Source organism: Phascolarctos cinereus, unplaced genomic scaffold (assembly GCF_003287225.1).
Source record: "Phascolarctos cinereus isolate Bilbo 61053 unplaced genomic scaffold, phaCin_HiC Scaffold_9;HRSCAF=440, whole genome shotgun sequence".
Classification (NCBI taxonomy): Eukaryota; Metazoa; Chordata; class Mammalia; order Diprotodontia; family Phascolarctidae; genus Phascolarctos; species Phascolarctos cinereus.
In genome coordinates this window covers 90964810-90983036 of record NW_027556402.1, presented here as the reverse complement: position 1 = coordinate 90983036, position 18227 = coordinate 90964810, and positions in this window count along the sequence as shown.

Below are 18227 nucleotides of genomic sequence, written 5' to 3'. Positions count from 1 at the left end.
ACTGCTTGAAATGATAAACAATTTTAGCGAAGTTACAGGATATGAAATAAAACCACATAAATCATTGGCATTTCTATGTATTACTAACACCCAGCAGCAAGAGGTAGAAAGAGAAATTCCAGTTAAAGTTACAGTAGACATCATAAAATATTTGGGAATCTACCTGCCAAGACAAATCCAGGAACTATCTGAACACAATTATAAAACACTTTTCACACAAATAAAGTCAGATCTAAATAATTGGGAAAATATCAGTTGCTCATGGGTAGGCTGAGCTAATGTAATAAAAATGACAATTCTACCTAAGTTAATTTACTTATTCAATACCATATCAATCAAACTACCAAACATTATTTTATAGAGCTAGAAAAAATAATAACAAAATTCATCTGGAAGAAGAAAAGATCAAGAATATCAAGTGAATTAATGAAAAGAAATGCAAGGGAAGGTGGTCTAGCCAATACCAGATCTTATATTGTGTTACAAAGGAGCAATCATTGAAACTACCTGGTATTGGCTAAGAAATAAAGTAGTAAATCAGTGGAATACATTAGGTATATAAGACACAGTAGTCAATGACTATAGTAATCTACTGTTTGCTAAACCCAAAGACTACAGTTTCTAGAATAAGAACTCACTATTTAACAAAAACTGCTGGAAAAACTGGAAAATGACCAACAACTTACACTGTATAGCAAGATAAAGTCAAAATGGATACATGATTTAGATATTAAGGCTGATACTATAAGCAAACTAAGAGACCAAGGAATAGTTTACCTGTCAGATTTATAGAGAATGGAAGAATTTATGACCAAACAAGAGGTGGAGAATATTATGAAATGCAAAATGGATAATTCTGATTGCATTAAATTGAAAAGTTTTTGCACAAACCAGGCCAATTCAATCAGATTACAAGGGAAGGAAAAAGCTTGGAAAGAATTTTTTACAACCAGTGTCTCTGATAAAGGCTTAATTTCTAAAATATATAGAAAACAGAGCCAAATTTAAAAGAATCCAAGTCATTCCTCAATTGACAAATGTTCACGGGATATGAACAGGCAGTTTTCAGCTGAAGAAATTAAAGCTACCTACAGTCACATGAAAAAATGCTCTAAATCACTATTGATTAGAGAAATGCAAATCAAAACAACTCTGAGGTACCACATCACACCTGTCAGATTGGCTAACATGACAAAACAGGAAAATTACAAATGTTGGAGAAGATGTGGGAAAATTGGAACACTGAAGCATTTTTGGTGGAGTTGTGAACTGATCCAACCATTTTGGAGAACAATTTGGAACTATGCCCAAAAAGCTACAAAATTGTGGATGCCCTTTGACCCAGCAATAGCGCTTCTAGGGCTGTATCCCGAAGAGATCACAGAAATGGGAAAAGGACACACATGTACAAAAATATTTATAGCAGCTCTTTTTGTGGTGGCCAAGAACTGGAAATTGAGAGGATGCCTATCAATTGGAGAATGGCTGAACAAATTGTGGTATGTGAATGTAATGGAATACTATTGTTCCATAAGAAATGATGAGCAGGTGGACTTCAAAAAAACTTGAAAAGACTTACATGAACTGATGCTGAGTGAAGTGAGCAGAACCAGGAGAACATTGTACACAGTAACAGCAACATTGTGTGATGACTAACTTTGAAAGACTTAGCTCTTCTCAGCAATGCAAGAACATAAGATAACTCAAAAAGACTCATGATGGCAAATGCTGTCCATTTCTAGAAAAAGAACTATAAAGTCTGAATGCAAATGGAAACATATTATTTGCTCTCTTTCTTGTTGTTTCTTCTTTCTCGTGGTTCTTCCCATTGGTTCTAATTCTTCTTTACAACATAACTAATGTAAAAATATGTTTAATATGAATGTAAATATAGAGTCTATATCAGATTGCACACCATCTTGAGGAGGAGCTAGGGAAGGATGGGGGAGAAAATTTAGGACACAAAATCTTATGGAAGTGAATGCTGAAAACTAAAAATAAATAAATTAATTAATTTTTAGAAAGAAAATAAAAACAGAAAAAAGAGAAATCATTTTTAAAATAATATAAATAAGTTTGTAGGTTCCTTGACCAAAAAAAAAAAAGAAATTTTTTAAAAGCTTGCAAATACAAAGATACCTAGGTTTCATTTTAATTAGATTGTATTAGATTTTTTATGTCATAGATGGAAGGGTCCTTAGAGATCATCTAGTCCAACCCTTTCATTTTACAGCAGAGGAAACTGAGGCTCAGAAAGGTTAAGTGAGGAAATGGAAGTTCAGAAAGATTAAGCAACTAAGTGACACAGGAATTCTTGGTTGGAAGCCTTCAAATCTCTTCTCCATCTCAGGAGACTGCTTTAGGGCCTGATTTTCACTTTCGTTGTTCTTAAAACCTTTTGCTTGTTTCTTTTGATTTATGTGTTTGCATGGAGATTATTTCCCATAGTGAAGCATTTTAACAAACTATTCGTTTTCTTTCCTGTTGGAAGCATGTTTCAATCTGCTTCTGAAAGAATATTGCTTTGGAGACATTTGGAGGAGTCTCTTATGTATCACTTGGCAGAATCTTGGACATAGTTATTCAAGGATTCCCCCAAAGTCAGGTTCCACAAAAGTGCATCATTTGCATTTGTCTGATTTTCTCAAGAAATTTTTCCACCACTTATTGCAAACCGTTTTCCACCAAATGTCTCTCCCTTGTTGAAAAATTCTTACTTTAGAAGAGGCATTTTTTATATAGTCACGAATGCTGAATGTTTTGAGATTAATTTTTAGGGTAAACAGCTTTTTTTTTTTAACAAAGCATATCTTGCTATTCTAGCACAGAGGAAAAATCCATATAATGATAGCTAACATTTACACAGCACTTTGAGCTTTGCAAAGTGCTTTATATTTATTATTTCATTTGATCTTCAAAACAATCCTGTAAGATAAATACTATTAGTATTATTATCATCCAGTGACTTGACCAAGTGAAATAGCTAGGAAGTGTCAGAGGTAGGAGCCAGATCTTCCTGACTCCAAGCCCAGATTCCATCCGCTTACTCCTCCTCCACACTGGCACAGCATCAATGCCAACAAAAAGCATCAAGTCAAACATTTATTAAGCATCTATTATGTGCCAGGTCCTGTGATTAAGCACTGAGGATACAAAGAAAGGCAAAAAACAGGCCCACCTTCAAGGAACTCACAATCTAATGGGAAGAATGTCATCCTTTGTGGGCTGGATCTATGGAAGTTGAACTTTTGAGGCACTAGTCATGTTGAGATTTCAAAGAACAGAGAAATAGTCCCACCTGCCATAAGTAAGCTGACCATGGGGTTCATTGAGTAATATACAAAACCCACAGTTATACTTATGCAGGAAGGATATAAGAAGACAGACATGTACACGCTTCTGGTCCACCTCACTTCCACTTGTTGAATCTGTCTGGCCTGGGGAAATCAAGCTACATGTAGAACTGTTCCTACAAAGTTGATTTTGTCCAGACGATATCAACCAGCAGATGGTCCGAAGACAGGGGCTGTGTGCTTTTACACTGAGGAGGACAAAGGGAAACAGAACTTCTTACAAATACACCAATTCTGGGGTAAGCAGATGAAACTAAACACAAGAGTGGATAAATAGTTCTGGCACCAAATGCTGGACTTGTGGATTTCCATATATTTCAGTTGCGTCTATCCAAATGCATCCCCATCTCTGGCAAATAATACCTCACGTCTGTACTATAGGTATAATTTTCCCCATTTTAGAGGGGAGGAAACTGAGGTTCAGAAAGGATTCAAGTTATGCAGCTATTTTCATAGGTAGGATAAGCAGAGCTCTCACCTAATACTAAGTTCAACAGTCATTCCACTAACCCAAATTATCTATTCTTTCCTTTTTAAGTATTTTCTTTCTTAAAGCATTTGCTAAGCAGGCCATTTGCTTCCTCCCAGGCTTTTATTCTTTACCTCTAGTTGCTACTAGCAGGTCATTAATGATAGTGTAACTGGCATAGTTAAACTGGATAAATGGCTCTGGGGATAGACAGTCAATAAAATCACAGATCTTCTACTTCACACTACCATTTATAATAACATAATAGGAAATAGTTAATTCACTTTTAACTGTGCAAACCATACAGTAACAAAAAGAATAAAGAAAAATAAAACTTCTAAGGACAAAGTATAATAGTATTACTTCACAACTTAACAATGGTAAATTTTCAGTATAACCGTATGACTTGTAGTATCATTGAGTCTGTTCCAGTTATTTCTAATTACCACTCTCAGGTTGTCTATAGGCAGCTGACAGGATGACTAAGAACACTGACATATTTAAAAGAGAGACTGCTTTGCAACACTACCTATTAAACAAAACTATACTATTTAACAGAGCAGTTGTAAGTTAAACAAACAAAAACCTTTGCCTTTTCACTTGATTGCTCAATATTAATCCATAATTTCACTATGAATATACCACTAGGGAAAAGTGATTAGCTTCCTAATTAAAATTAACTTCAGGCCCCCTTATGAGGGTGCCTAAAATGCATGTAATATTTATGTAAAAATTGTGGTAATCAGGAAATTTGTGAAGCAGGCTAATGTTTCTGTGATTCTCACTCTCTCTTGAGTCTCCTCTACCTGTCTGATGACTCCCTTTCAGGGTCTACTATAGGATAATCATCCTTTCCCACCCAAGTGTAGGTGTTACCCCAGGCTCTTTCCTAGATCTTTGTCTCTCTCTTTACAAGTTCTCCTTTTGTACTCTCATCTGCCCCCTGGGGTTCAATTATCATCTCTATGCATTGTCAAATTTATATATACAGCCGGAATCTAGCTTCTGAATTCTAGGCTCTTGCTGCCACCTTCCTCCTCTACCTAACTCAACATATCTAAAATGGAACACAACCTCCTCTTCCCACCAAAACAGAACAAAACAAAATAACAAAAACAATAATAAAACATAATCACATCCCTCCTCCAAAATTCCTAACTTTCTGTCACAGATACACATCTATCCCTATAGTTAGCAGGATCGCAAACTCAAATTTTGCTTTCGCTCACTCCTATATCTAATCAGGTGCCAAATCTTGCTAATTCTACCTTCACAACATATCTCATTTACAATAAAAAGCATTTTAAGGTTTGTGAAGTACTTCACAAATAATATCTCTTTTTATCCTTACAGTAACCGTGAGTGATAGGTGCTATTATTATTCCCATTTTATAGATGAAAAAATTTGAGGCAGGCAGAAGTTAAATGACTTGCCAGATGAAGTCCCTGAGGCTTGATTTGAATAGTTTTTCCTGACTCCAAGTACAACACTCTAGTTACCTAGCTACTCCAGACATGCAAATGTTCTTCTAGTTCAAGGCCTTAACATTTCTCATATGTACTATTGTAATCACCATCTAATTGGTGAAGGCAGCTAAGTGGTCTGGTGGATAAAGTGCTGGGCCTGAAGTCAGGAAGACCCATCTTTGTGAGTTCAAATCCAGCCTCAGACACTTATTGTATCTGTGTGACCTCAGGAGAGTCACTTGCACCTGTTTGCCTCAGTTTCCTCATCTGCAAAATGAGCTAAAGAAGGAAATTCCAGTATCTTTGCCAAGAAAACCCCAAACGGGGTCACATAGAGTAGGATACAACTGAACAGCAACAACCTAACTGGTGACCTTATATTATAGCTTTGTATGTAACTCAGGAATTTATATCATATATCCCTAGAATATATTGCCTCTTTGAAGGCATGGAATGTTTCTGGGTTTTTTTTATATCTCAATGCCTAGTACAATGTCTTGTGCATTATAGGTACTTAACAAATATTTGTTGAGTTGAATTAATTCTAGAATTGTTTTTAAAAAGATAACCTGTCTAAGGTCATCTACATTTCTAACATCAGTTGTGTACAAATGTAACTTCCAATCTCAGTTCTGTAGTGGGTCTATCTCCTTCAGCTAGAGAAGAATTAATTTCTCAGGAAGACATTAAAGTTTTTTGCTGGACCAAATATAACACCAAAGCAAGAGTTTTATATAATATGACCTAAACGCTTTAGCTTACTCTTTTTCTGGTTCAAATTAAATTATATGCTAAACCAAAGAGGATCTTGGAAATGTCTATCTCAAAGTGAAATACTGATCTGGAACAGAGTGCTATAATCCCTGCCCAGACATAGAGATTGAAAAGAAAAGCCTTAGTTGTAGCCCAAGTTCACTTTGCCTAGTTTTTGTTATCTGGGTGTTGTAGCTATGATAGATAGCTCTCTACTTGTCCTTTTGGGTTAGCCAGTTGGGTTTTGTGGGCAAAGATGCATAGTCAAGTATATTATGTAAGTACTTGTATAACAAGAGAGAAAATAAATTTCTCTAATTTTTTATTGATGAAATTCAAAATGCAATAATACTAAGATGTTGTTCAGTCGTGTCTGACTCTTCATGATCCCACTTGGAGTTTTGTTTTGTTTAGTTTTTTTGGCAAAGATACTGGAGTACCTTGCTATTTCCTTCTCTAGCTCATTTTTCAGATGAGGAAACTGAGGCAAATAGGGTTAAGTGACTTGCCCAGGGTCACACAGCTAGTAAGTGTCTGAGGCCAGGATTGAACTCAGGAAAATGAGTCTTCCTGACTCCAAGCCTGGCACTTTATCCACTGCGCCACCTAGCTGCCCTAATAATAATAAGTACATTTTAAAAATACAGATCTACTAATAAGGGGAATAGAATTCTTTGGGGGTTTTTTTGGAAGGGGGTAACATTTTACTTAACTGAGGTGCAAAATTAATGTTCCCTAGCATCAAAATCAATTACAAATGTTCATCTGTTAATGCTGATCTATAATGAGATTTTACTTATTTCATATTTGAAAATGTCTTTTCACACATAGGTACTGCCAAATGCTAATATCAGTTTGTGAGCATATGATATTAATTGAGCATATTTACTACTTATAAGGCATTTTTAGAATTCTATTAGATTCTTCTCCTGAAAATTTCCTTTTAGTATGTCATTACATTGCAGATTAATTATTTCCAGTTGAAGGGTAAGTGAAGCTCTGCAATTGCACAATTAAATGGATTTTGAAATATGGAAATTTCTTCTGCACTTGCATTCAGATCTTAAGAAAAATATTGGAACTGTAGTTTGAGCTCAGAAAATATATCCCCTGAAAATCTGTATGGGAATGGAGATCTTGTTTTAACTTTTGACAGTACAGTAAGTGGATAAAGCAGCTTAACATTACTTGCAATTCAAATAATGCAAGTTGGTATCAAATTTACTATACTCCCAGTACAAGTTTAGCAAATAAATGCTATTTCACCTTATAATTTTATGTTAAATTTATTGAGAAATATTATCAAATCTTCAGCAAAAGCTAATTCCAAACTCATTCAATGTTCAATAACAGTGGTTGAAGATGGTTCTCATTTGAAAAAAAAATTTCCATCTCAGTTCTGAGTTTAAAGTATTGTAACAAAACTTTTTTCCCTCATTTTTCCCCTTCTTTTAACATGATGGATATGTACTGGTAATTAAAATTAAATAAAATTTTGTGGTATGATGAGAGACATGACACTCAAAATACTGTCAAATTAGAATTGTGTCACTGAGATTTGTAGTACACCAAACAGCAGTGCAAATCTGAAGAGAGGGCCACATATGGTCTCTGTCACAACTACTCAACTCTACTTTTGTAGCTTGAAAGCTACATAGACATGGAATGTCATAGACAATATATAAGAAAATGAGCATGGCTGTATTCCAATGAAACTTTATTTGACACTAAAATTTGAATATAACAATATAATTTTTACATTGTGAAATAGTATTCTTTTTTTTATTCCCCCCTCACACAATTTTAAAATGTAAAAACCATTTTTAGCTCACAAGCCATATAAACACAGACAGTAGGGTGGATTTGGCCTGCAGACTATAGTGTGTTGACCTCTGTCCTAGCAGATAAGAACTAAGATAACCTATAGCAAGTCATGATGAAACAAGGCTCAGAAGCTAGAGAGCAATGCCCAGTGTAGACTAAATACCTTGTAGCTATCATAAGACCAATGGGGTCTTTCAGTAATTAGTCCAGTAGTAATACCACTCCAGTTGGGAACATGCCCAGTAAAATCAGATTAATGACAACAACAGAAGGAATAAATAGTTCTGTATTGTCAGAATTAAGAGTTAGTTGACCCTCCACATGTATGTACTGGCCACATATGTTTCCTCAACTAGCATTTATTCATTGCTTATTATATGCTATAGGTGAACTCCCATGTGTGTCCACTCTCTCCACTGATGGTTTACATATTTGTGGAAGAATATGAAAGGGATGTTCTCTTGTACTTTCTTAAATCGTATTTTCATTAAATGCCTTTGTTCTGAACTTACTGTTAGTCAACATTCTCTGACTTTAAAAAAAAAGCATTGGTGGAAACTTGTGAGCTATGGTTTTTGATGGACTCATACCTACAGGGTACCAAAAACTAAACCTACAGGTGCTACACTAATAATAATAGCTTACACAGCACATTGTAATTAGAAAACACTTTATATGTATATCACTGGAACCATAAATATTATTTCTTTTTTGCAGAAGAGGAAGTAGCATCAGAAGAGTTAAGTAATTTGCCCAGAGTTATGTATATAGTAAGTAGTTGAGTCCATAATTAAGACAAGATCTCCTAACTAAAAATCAGGGGGCACTGGAACTAGCTAGAACCAGCTCATTCAAGTCAATTGTTAAAATTCCAGTGTAAACATTTATGTCTCTAAATTGGCAAACACTAAAAATCATCGGTTGGTTTATTGTTTTGTTGATTGTCTAACCTTAACAAATTGATAGACAATATGGTAATAATATAAATTAATATTGTGTTGAGGTTTTTTTTTTGAGATCTAGTTGTTAAACATTTACCAGGGCATTATTGCTGAAAATCCATGACTCTTTCCCCTATGTCATATTGCCTCTATTCTTTACTAGATTTTTTTCATCACTTATGATAAGTTCTTCTTAATTTGGCATATGACTAGAATTCTTTTGTTATTGGATTCGTTTAAATTCAGGCCATTTTCTTTTACCCTATTGTCTTCATTATTAGTGGTTTTACTTGTTTACATATCTATTTGACAATGTCTAAGCCCCTAACATGAGTTGTACAAGTTATCTATTATATTGAAATACTTCATTTTACTAAATGTAATCTGAACCAATGGCTAACGTTTACTAGTGTGTTTTATGGGGGACGGAGCCAGACTTGCTTGAGCTCTCCCCCAAAACCCTCCAAATACCTGTAAAAAATGGCTCTAAACAAATTCTAAAGCAGCAGAACCCACAAAAAGACAGAGTGAAACAAATTTACAGCCCAAGACAACCTGGATGGTTGATTGGAAAGGTATATTATGCCAGGCGGGGAGAGGAACGCAGTTCAGCATGAAGCACAGGCAAAAAAAGGCCTCAGCAAACCTGAAGGACTCAGAGGACGGAATCATGGGCAGCTGTGGTGGTTTCCAGACTTCTCAACCCATGAACACCAAAGACTACTTAGAAAGTCAATAGGAAAAGTCTATGACTGTGGTGAGAGAGAAGCTCGGTCCCAACTCCAGTTCCCAAGCATGGCCCTGGGGCAGTGGCTGCTTCCAGAGCTTCCGGCCTACAGATTGAAGGGGAAGCAAGTGGCTGATTAGATGGGGTTTGCAGGGATCTCTTTGCTGTTGCAAGATTCTCTTGCTTTGCCCTGCTTGGATCTGGTTCATAGCTCTAGGTGGCAATCCTAAGGCGAGGAGGACTGCTGGTGTGGTAGAGCACAAGCACTACAAGTAGTGATAGAAAGGAAATCCCCCTTACAATTCAAAGGCAGAAAACAGTGCTTGTGGTTACTCCAGACCAGAGCACAGGCCAGGAAAGGAGTAAATACCTTGCCCCTGATTATACCACCTTGGAAGAATTGAAAATTTATAGGTCCCTAGAAGTATCTCTGAAAACAGCTGCACAAAACTCCCAAAGTTTTGGACCCCTACCTTAAGGAAGCATTTATAATTCAAGTAATTGGCTGGGATCATGAGCAAACCTTGCAAAAAAAAAAAGTCAGACCATAGAATCTTTCTTTGGTGACAAAGAAGATGAAAACATACAACCAGAAGAAGACAACAAAGTCAAAGCTCCTACATCCAAAGCCTCCAAGAAAAACATGAATTGGTCTTGGGCCATGGAAGAGCTGAAAAAGGATTTTGAGAAGCAAGTAAGAAAAGTAGGGGGAAAACTGGGAAGGAGAAATGAGAGTGATGCAAGAAAATCATGAAAAACAAGTTAACAGCTTGCTAAAGGAGACCCAAAAGAATACTGAAGAAAACAACACCTTAAAATAGCCTAACCCAAATGGCAAAAGAGGTCCAAAAAGCCAATGAGGAGAAGAACATACTAAAAAGCAAAATTGGCCAAATGAAAAAGGAAATCTAAAAGCTTACTGAAGAAAATATTTCCTTAAAAATTAGAATGGAGCAATTGGAAGATAGTGACTTTATGAAAAATCAAGACACTGTAAAATTCCAAAAGAATGAAAAAATAGAAAACAATGTGAAATATCTCACTGGAAAAATAACAGACCTGGAAAATAGATCCAGGAGAGAGAATTTAAAAATTATTGGACTATCTGAAAGCCATGATCAAAAAAAAAAAGCCTAGACATCATCTTTCAAGAAATTATCAAGGAAAACTGCCCTGATATTTTAGAACCAGAGGGTAAAATAGAAATGGAAAGAATCCACTGATCACCTCCTTAAAGAGATCCCCAAAGGAAAACTCCTAGGAATATTATAGCCAAATTCCAGAGTTCCCAGATCAAGGAGAAAATATTGCAAGCAGCCAGAAAGAAACAATTCAAGTATTGTGGAAACACAATCAGGATAATACAAGATTTAGCAGCTTCTACATTAAAGGACAGGAAGTCTTGGAATATAATATTCTGGAGGACAAAGGAGATAGGATTACAACCAAGAATCATCTACCCAGCAAAACTGAGTATAATCCTTCAGGAGAAAAATGTTCATTCAGTGAAATAGAGGACTTTCAAGCACTCCTGATGAAAAGACCAGAGCTGAATAGAAAATTTGACTTTCAAATACAAGACTCGAGTGAAACATGAAGAGGTAAACAGGAAAGAGAAATCATAAGGGACTTATTAAAGCTGAAGTGTTTATATTCCTACATGGAAAGATGATATTTGCAACTTGTGAGACCTTTGTCAGTATTAGGGTAGTTGGAGGGAAAAATTATATGTAGATAGATAGATAGATAGATAAATAGATAGATAGTTAGAGGACACACGGTGAGTTGAGGGTGAAGGGGTGATATCTAGAGAATAAAATTAAGGGGTGAGAAAGGATTATACTGGGAGAGGGAGAAAGGGAGAGGTAGAATGGAGTAAATTATCTCACATAAAACAAGCTTTTACGGTGGAGGGGAAATGGGGGAAAGTGAGAGGGAATGAGTGAAGCTTATTCTCATCGAATTTGGCTTAAGGAGGGAATAACATATATGCTCAATTGGGTATGAAAATCTCTCTTACCCTACAAGAAAACAGGGGGAAAAGGGACAAGAGAGCAGGGAGATGACAGAGGGGAGGGCAGATTGGGGAAGGGGGCAATCAGAAGCAAACGCTTCTGAGGAGGGTCAGGGTCAAAAGAGAGAATAGAATAAAGGGGGGGCAGGATAGGATGACAGGTTATCCTAACTATAGTTAGTTTTTCATAACATGATTACAATGGAAGTGTTTTGCGTGACTACACGTGTATAACCTTTATCGGGTTGCTTGCCTTCTCAATGAGGGTAGGTGGGGAGGGATGAAGGGAGGAAATTTGGAACCCAAAGTTTTAAAAACACGTTAAAAAAATTGTTTTCATATGCAACCAGGAAATAAGATATACAAGAAATGTGGTATAGAAATCTATCCTGCTCTACAGAAAAATTGAAGGGAAAGGGGATAAGAGAAGGGGACGAGAGATAGAAGGGAGGACAGATTAGGGGAAGGAGTATTCAGAATGCATGCCATCTTGGGGTGGGGGGGAGGAATGAGATGCGGAGAAAATTTAGAACTCAAAATATTGTGGGAGTGAATGTTGAAAACTAAAAATTAATTAATTTTAAAAAGAAATGTGTTTTATTATAACAGATATCTGTGGTAGGAGCTGTATCTTAACTTCTCTTCCCATGCAAGGCTAGCTTTTCCTTACAAGGTATTAAGAACACTATTAAGTCTTGGTTGGATCAGGGGACTCCAGACTCAGACTACTGATATTATTTCCTCATTTCTAGAGTACAAAATAGCCATGAGATATTCTGGGTACATTCAGGGATTTGGCTAATGGATGAGGATTCATAAATCAGGCCAAGGAGCTCTGCCCAGTTGAATCAAATCAAGGAGTCCTCAGTGGCTAAACTTTTCAAATATCTTTATCTCATTTTGTTGCAATATTAAACTTAAAGGACCAAGGGATTGGCCCAAATCAGGCCTAGCATAAAACATTCAGCATAGTGGCTCAGGACTGGAATATGGTGAGCTTTTTGAAGTAGTAGATGGGCAGTGCTAAAGAAGGTGACCCAAGATTGACCTTATGCTTCTGATGGTTTTTTCTGTGATGCTTCTAAATATAGTGATTATTTAATGTGATGTACTCCCCACTCCTGGGAGATTAAAGAGTAAACTGACTATGATAATCCAGCAAGGAGTGACTGATATGAGACCTTAAGAATTGTATATTTGAGATAATGATAGTAAACTATCTTTTGTGCCCTTCAGCTTGTTTGGATCTCCTAGCCTGGTAATTTAAGGCTCCACCAAGTTCTGCTATGTGATATCTTCATCATTCAGTTTACCTTCAAAAAAGTCTGGGTAGATTTAATTTTGGAGAATAAAGAGAGATTTTCTGAATGCAGAACCAATATGGCAGAGAGAAGCCAGGAGATGCCTGAGCTCTTCCCAGTTTCCCTCAGAAACAACTTTAAATCAAACCTCTAAATGCATTCTGGAGTGACAGAACCTGCAAAAAGATGCAGTGACACAGTTTTCTAGGTTAAAATAACTTAGAAAGATTTCGGGAAAGATCTGTCTCACTTGAATAAAAGAGTAGTCAGCCCAGCACACATGGTGTCTGAGCAAGTCAGCAGGAGGCTTTTAGCCACGGCACAGATCAGCAGCTGAGGCCCCTCAATCCTTATTCAAGAGGCCAGTGGCACAGTAGGCCAGCTGTGAGGCCTCCAGCTCCAGGACAAAAGGCAAATTGCCAGCTCCAGCTTGGAAAAAGAAGGACAAAAAATGACTGAAGAAAACAATTTCTTAAAAAATAAAATTGGCCAAATTAAAAAAAAAAACACTGAAGAAAAAAAAATCTTTAAAAAGTAGAATTGGCCAAATGGAAAAGAAGCACAAAAGTTAACTGAAGAAAATAATTCCTTCAAAATTAGAATTGGCAAATGGAAGCTAATGACTCTGTGAGACAGCAAGAATCAGTCAAACAAAAGCAACAGAACGAAAAAAATAGAAGAAAATGTAAAATACCTCATTAGAAAAACAACTGACCTGGAAAATAGATCCAGGAGAGATAATTTAAGAATTATTGGTCTACCTGAAAGGCATGATCAAAAAAATAGCCTGCACAACATCTTTCAAGAAATTATCAAGGGAAACTGTCCTGAGATCCTAGAACCAGAGGGTAAAATAGTCATTGAAAGAATTCACGGATCACTTCCTGAAAGAGATCCCAAAATGAAAACACCAAAAAATATTGTAGCCAAATTCTAAAATTATCAGGTCAAGGAGAAAATATTGCAAACAGACAGAAAGAAACAATTTAAATGTCATGGCACCACAGTCAGGATTACACAGGACTCAGCAGATTCTACATTAAAGGTTTGGAGGGCTTGGAATATGATATTCTGGAAGGCAAAAGAGCTTGGATTACAACCAAGAATCAATTACCCAGCAAAATTGAGCATAATCCTTCAGAGTAAAAGATGGACACACACTCAATGAAATTGGGGATTTTCAATCATTCTTCATGAAAAGACGAGACCTGAACAGGAAATTTGATCTTCAAATACAAGACTCAAGAGAAGCATAAAAAGGTAAACAGGAAAGGAGAAAAAAAACATGTTATTCAATAAAGTTAAACTGTTTACATCCCTACATGGGAAGATATTTGTAACTCTTGAGAACTGTATCTTTATTAGAGCAGTTAGAAGGGTGTGGGTATAAGTTGACTGTGATGTGATAATATAAAAAAATAATTAAGGGGTGAAAAAAAGATTGTACTGAGAGAAGAGGAAAGGGGAAGGCAGAATAGAGTAAATTATATCACATAAAGAGGCACAAAAGACCTATTACAATAGAGGGAAAGAAGGGGGGGGTGAACATTATTTAAACCTTACTCTTATCAGATTTGGCTCAAAGAGAAAAAAGCATGCACGTTCATTTGGGTATCTTACACTACAGGAGGAGAAAGGGGAAAGAAAAGGGAGGGGTTGAATAGAAGGGAGGGCAGATTGAGGGAGGTGGTGGTCAGAAGCAAAACACTGATGAGAGGGGAAAGGGAAAAAGGAGAGAAGAGTACAAAGGGGGAGGGGATAGGGTGGAAAGAAAGATACAGTTGGTAATCATAACTGTGAATGTGAATGGGATGAACTCTCCCATAAAACAGAAGCAGATAGCAGAGTGGATTAAAAACCAGAATTCTGCAATATATTGTTTACAAGAAATACATTTGAAGCAGACAGATACACACAAAGTAAAGGTAAAAGGATGGAGCAGAATATATTGTGCTTGAGCTGAAGGAAAAAAAGCTGGAATAGCAACCCTGATCTCAGACATAGGAAAAAAAATACATCTAATTAAAAGAGATAAGAAAGGAAACTACATACCATAGACCATGAAGTAATATCACTACTAAATATATATGCAACAAGTGTGATAGCATCCAAATTCTTAGAGGAGGAGTTAAGGGAGTTACAGGAAGAAATAGACAGAAAAACTATACTAATAGGGAACTTCAACCTCTCCCTCTCAAAACCAGATAAATCTAACCACAAAATAAACAAGACAGTTAAGAAAGTGAATAGAATATTAGAAAAGTTAGATATGGTAGATCTCTAGAGAAAACTGAATGGGGATAGATAGGAATATACCATTTTTTCAGTGGCACATGAAACCTACACAAAAATTGATCATGTATATTAGGGCATAAAAACCTCACAATCCAATGTAGAAAGGCAGAAAAAGGCAAACTTTTCAGATTATGATGCAATAAAAATTACATTAAATAAAGGGCCATGGAAAGACAGACTAAAAATTAATTGGAAACTAAATAATCTAATCCTAAAGAATGAGTGGGTCAAACAACAAATCATAGACACACTCAATAATTTCATGAAACAGAACAACAATAATGAGATAACATGCCAAAACTTATGGGATGCCGCCAAAGCAATTCTTAGGGGAAGTTTATATCTCTCAATGCTTACATGAATAAAATAGAGAAAGAGGAGATCAATTAATTAGGTATGCAACTAAAAAAGCTAGAAAAAGAACAAGTTATAAATCACCAATTAAATACTAAATTAGAATTCTGAAAATCAAGGGAGAGATTAATAAAATTGAAATTAAGCAAACTATTGAACTAATAGATAAAACTAAGAGCTGGTTTTATTTAAAAAAAAAACACAACAACAGTAAAATAGATAAGCCTTTGGTCAATTTGATTAAAACAAAGAAAGAAGAAAACCAAATCATCAGTATCAAAAGTGAAAAGAGTGAATTTGCCACCAATGAAGAAGAAATTAAAGCAATAATTAGGAGCTATTTTGCCCAACTGTATGCCAATACATCTGACAATCTAAGTGAAATTGATGAATATTTACAAAAATATAAACTGCCCAGATTAACAGAAGAGGAAATAAAATATTTAAATAACCCATTTTAGAAAAAGAAATTGAACAAGCCATCAATGAACTCCCTAAGAAAAAATCTCCAGGGCCAGATGGATTTACAAGGCAGTATGGAATTATGCGGTAAGTTATCAAAATGCACATACCCTTTGACCCAGTTTTTCTACTACTATGATTATGTCGCCAAGAAGACTATTGAAAGGGGAAAAAAAGAGTCCTATCTGGATAAAAATATTCCTAGCAGCACTGTTTGTGGTAGCAAAAAACTATAGACAAACTGAATATTCATTAATTAATGAATGGCTAAATTAATTATAGTCTATAACTGTAGTAGAATATCATTATGCTCTAAGAAAGGGCAAGTATGGAAAGACTTGCATAAAGAGATAAAGAAAAGAGAAAGCAGATTTAAAAGAATACATGTTAACTACAATCACAACAGTAAAAATAAATTCGTTATTCATCCAGTTAAATTGTCCAAAAGAGGTCAGTATGCGTACAACTATGTTAAAGTCAATATACATATCTTTTGAGGCAGAGGCCACAACTGACAAATAGCAGAAGGCATAAACGTACATAATCATTAGTGATCTTCGAGTTTGTTTTGGTTGATTTCAACTTATGTGCCTGTTTTAATATTTTCTTTTCTAATGTGTTTATTAATATATTTGAATATTTGTCAATGAAAGTAAAAATAAAATCTATGTTAAAATATTCATATGGGATGGAGGAAGATTATGAGCAGTATTGCTTAATAAAACAGTGAGAAGTATGAAGGAAAAACAAGCTTACATAGATCTTGGCATAAGACCCAGTTAAGTCCTATCATCCTAAAAGCACTCAAAGGTGAAATTGGAAGGAGAACAATAAAGAGAAAAAATTGAATGGTTTTGGCAGTATTTATATAACAAACTATTTTCTTCATCAATAACAGTGCTAGCACCACACTTAGGCTCCAACATCTTATTTCCCTACATGCTGAATGAGGAAATAAAAATAACAGTAAAGAAGACAAAGACAGGAAAACCAGCTGTACCAAATTAAGTGTGTATATACATGTACCTGTATGTATACATATACCCACATATATGTATGTTTATATGCGTATACAAACACATATATGTATATGTGTATACATACTTACACATACATACTTTTCACCAGGCAGTCAACAAAGGACCATATGACACAAATTTGAAGGCACTGAGGGCCTGCATTTCAATGTATCTGAAAAACAAGAAAATACAAAACCTTTGCAACAAATCATGGGAAGTATTACTACTGAAAGAAAACACTGAAGATGACCTGTATTCTAACATTCTTGTTTCTATAAAATCTTTATAAGAATCATATGTGTGTGTAAATATACACATATACAAATTTACACACATATTTCAAGGGTATCCTTGATGAAAATATGAGAAAGAAACAGGAAGGTTTTTTACCAGTGACATTTAACACATCTTCACACAACTGACTGAAAGATGCAGAGAATACAAGGGCCCACTGTACAAAATGCAGCCTTAAATATGTTTGTCCATATGATGTCAGTCTTTGATTTCAGTATGCCACAAAGCACAAAACAGAAAGGTACATGCCTATGACAGTTGTGTGCCACTGTCATGAAAGACGTCCATTACAAATGGAAGAGAAATTCCTTATAAATGAAGAGGTCTTCCAGATGGTCTTCTTTAAAAATGAACTTGTGTTCATTGTGTTAAGCCGTAGCACATTCCACATTCTCCTAAATGAGATGCATAACACAAATTTTTTTGGGGGGGGCCAGGCAACGGGGTTAAGTGACTTGCCTAGGGTCACACAGCTAGTAAGTGTTATGTGTCTGAGGTCACATTTGAACTCAGGTCCTCCTGAATCCAGGGCCGATGCTCTACCCACTGCACCATCTAGCTGCCCCCATAAGACAAAATTTTGAACTAACATCCAATTCAGACAAAAAAGTGGGTAAAAAGGATCTCTTTTTCAGATTATTACATAAACATGAACCCATAAATATTACATGTATTTTGGACAGAATACTACAGATGAACAATGAGATAGACACAGAAGTATACACAAGAAGAAGAGAATGAACTTGATTACTTTGACAAAATTGTGTAGCACTTTCAATGAACCCAAGCTACACCCTGAAATGAAATACATCTTTTAAACATTTTTTTCCTAGTGATGCTATATGGCTGCAGATAATTTCTGAAGAATTAAAGTGGTAGATGATCCAAAGGTTATCCAAGAGACATTTTATGGGCATAAGTATGCTGTAGCATGTTGCCAATGATGATTTCATC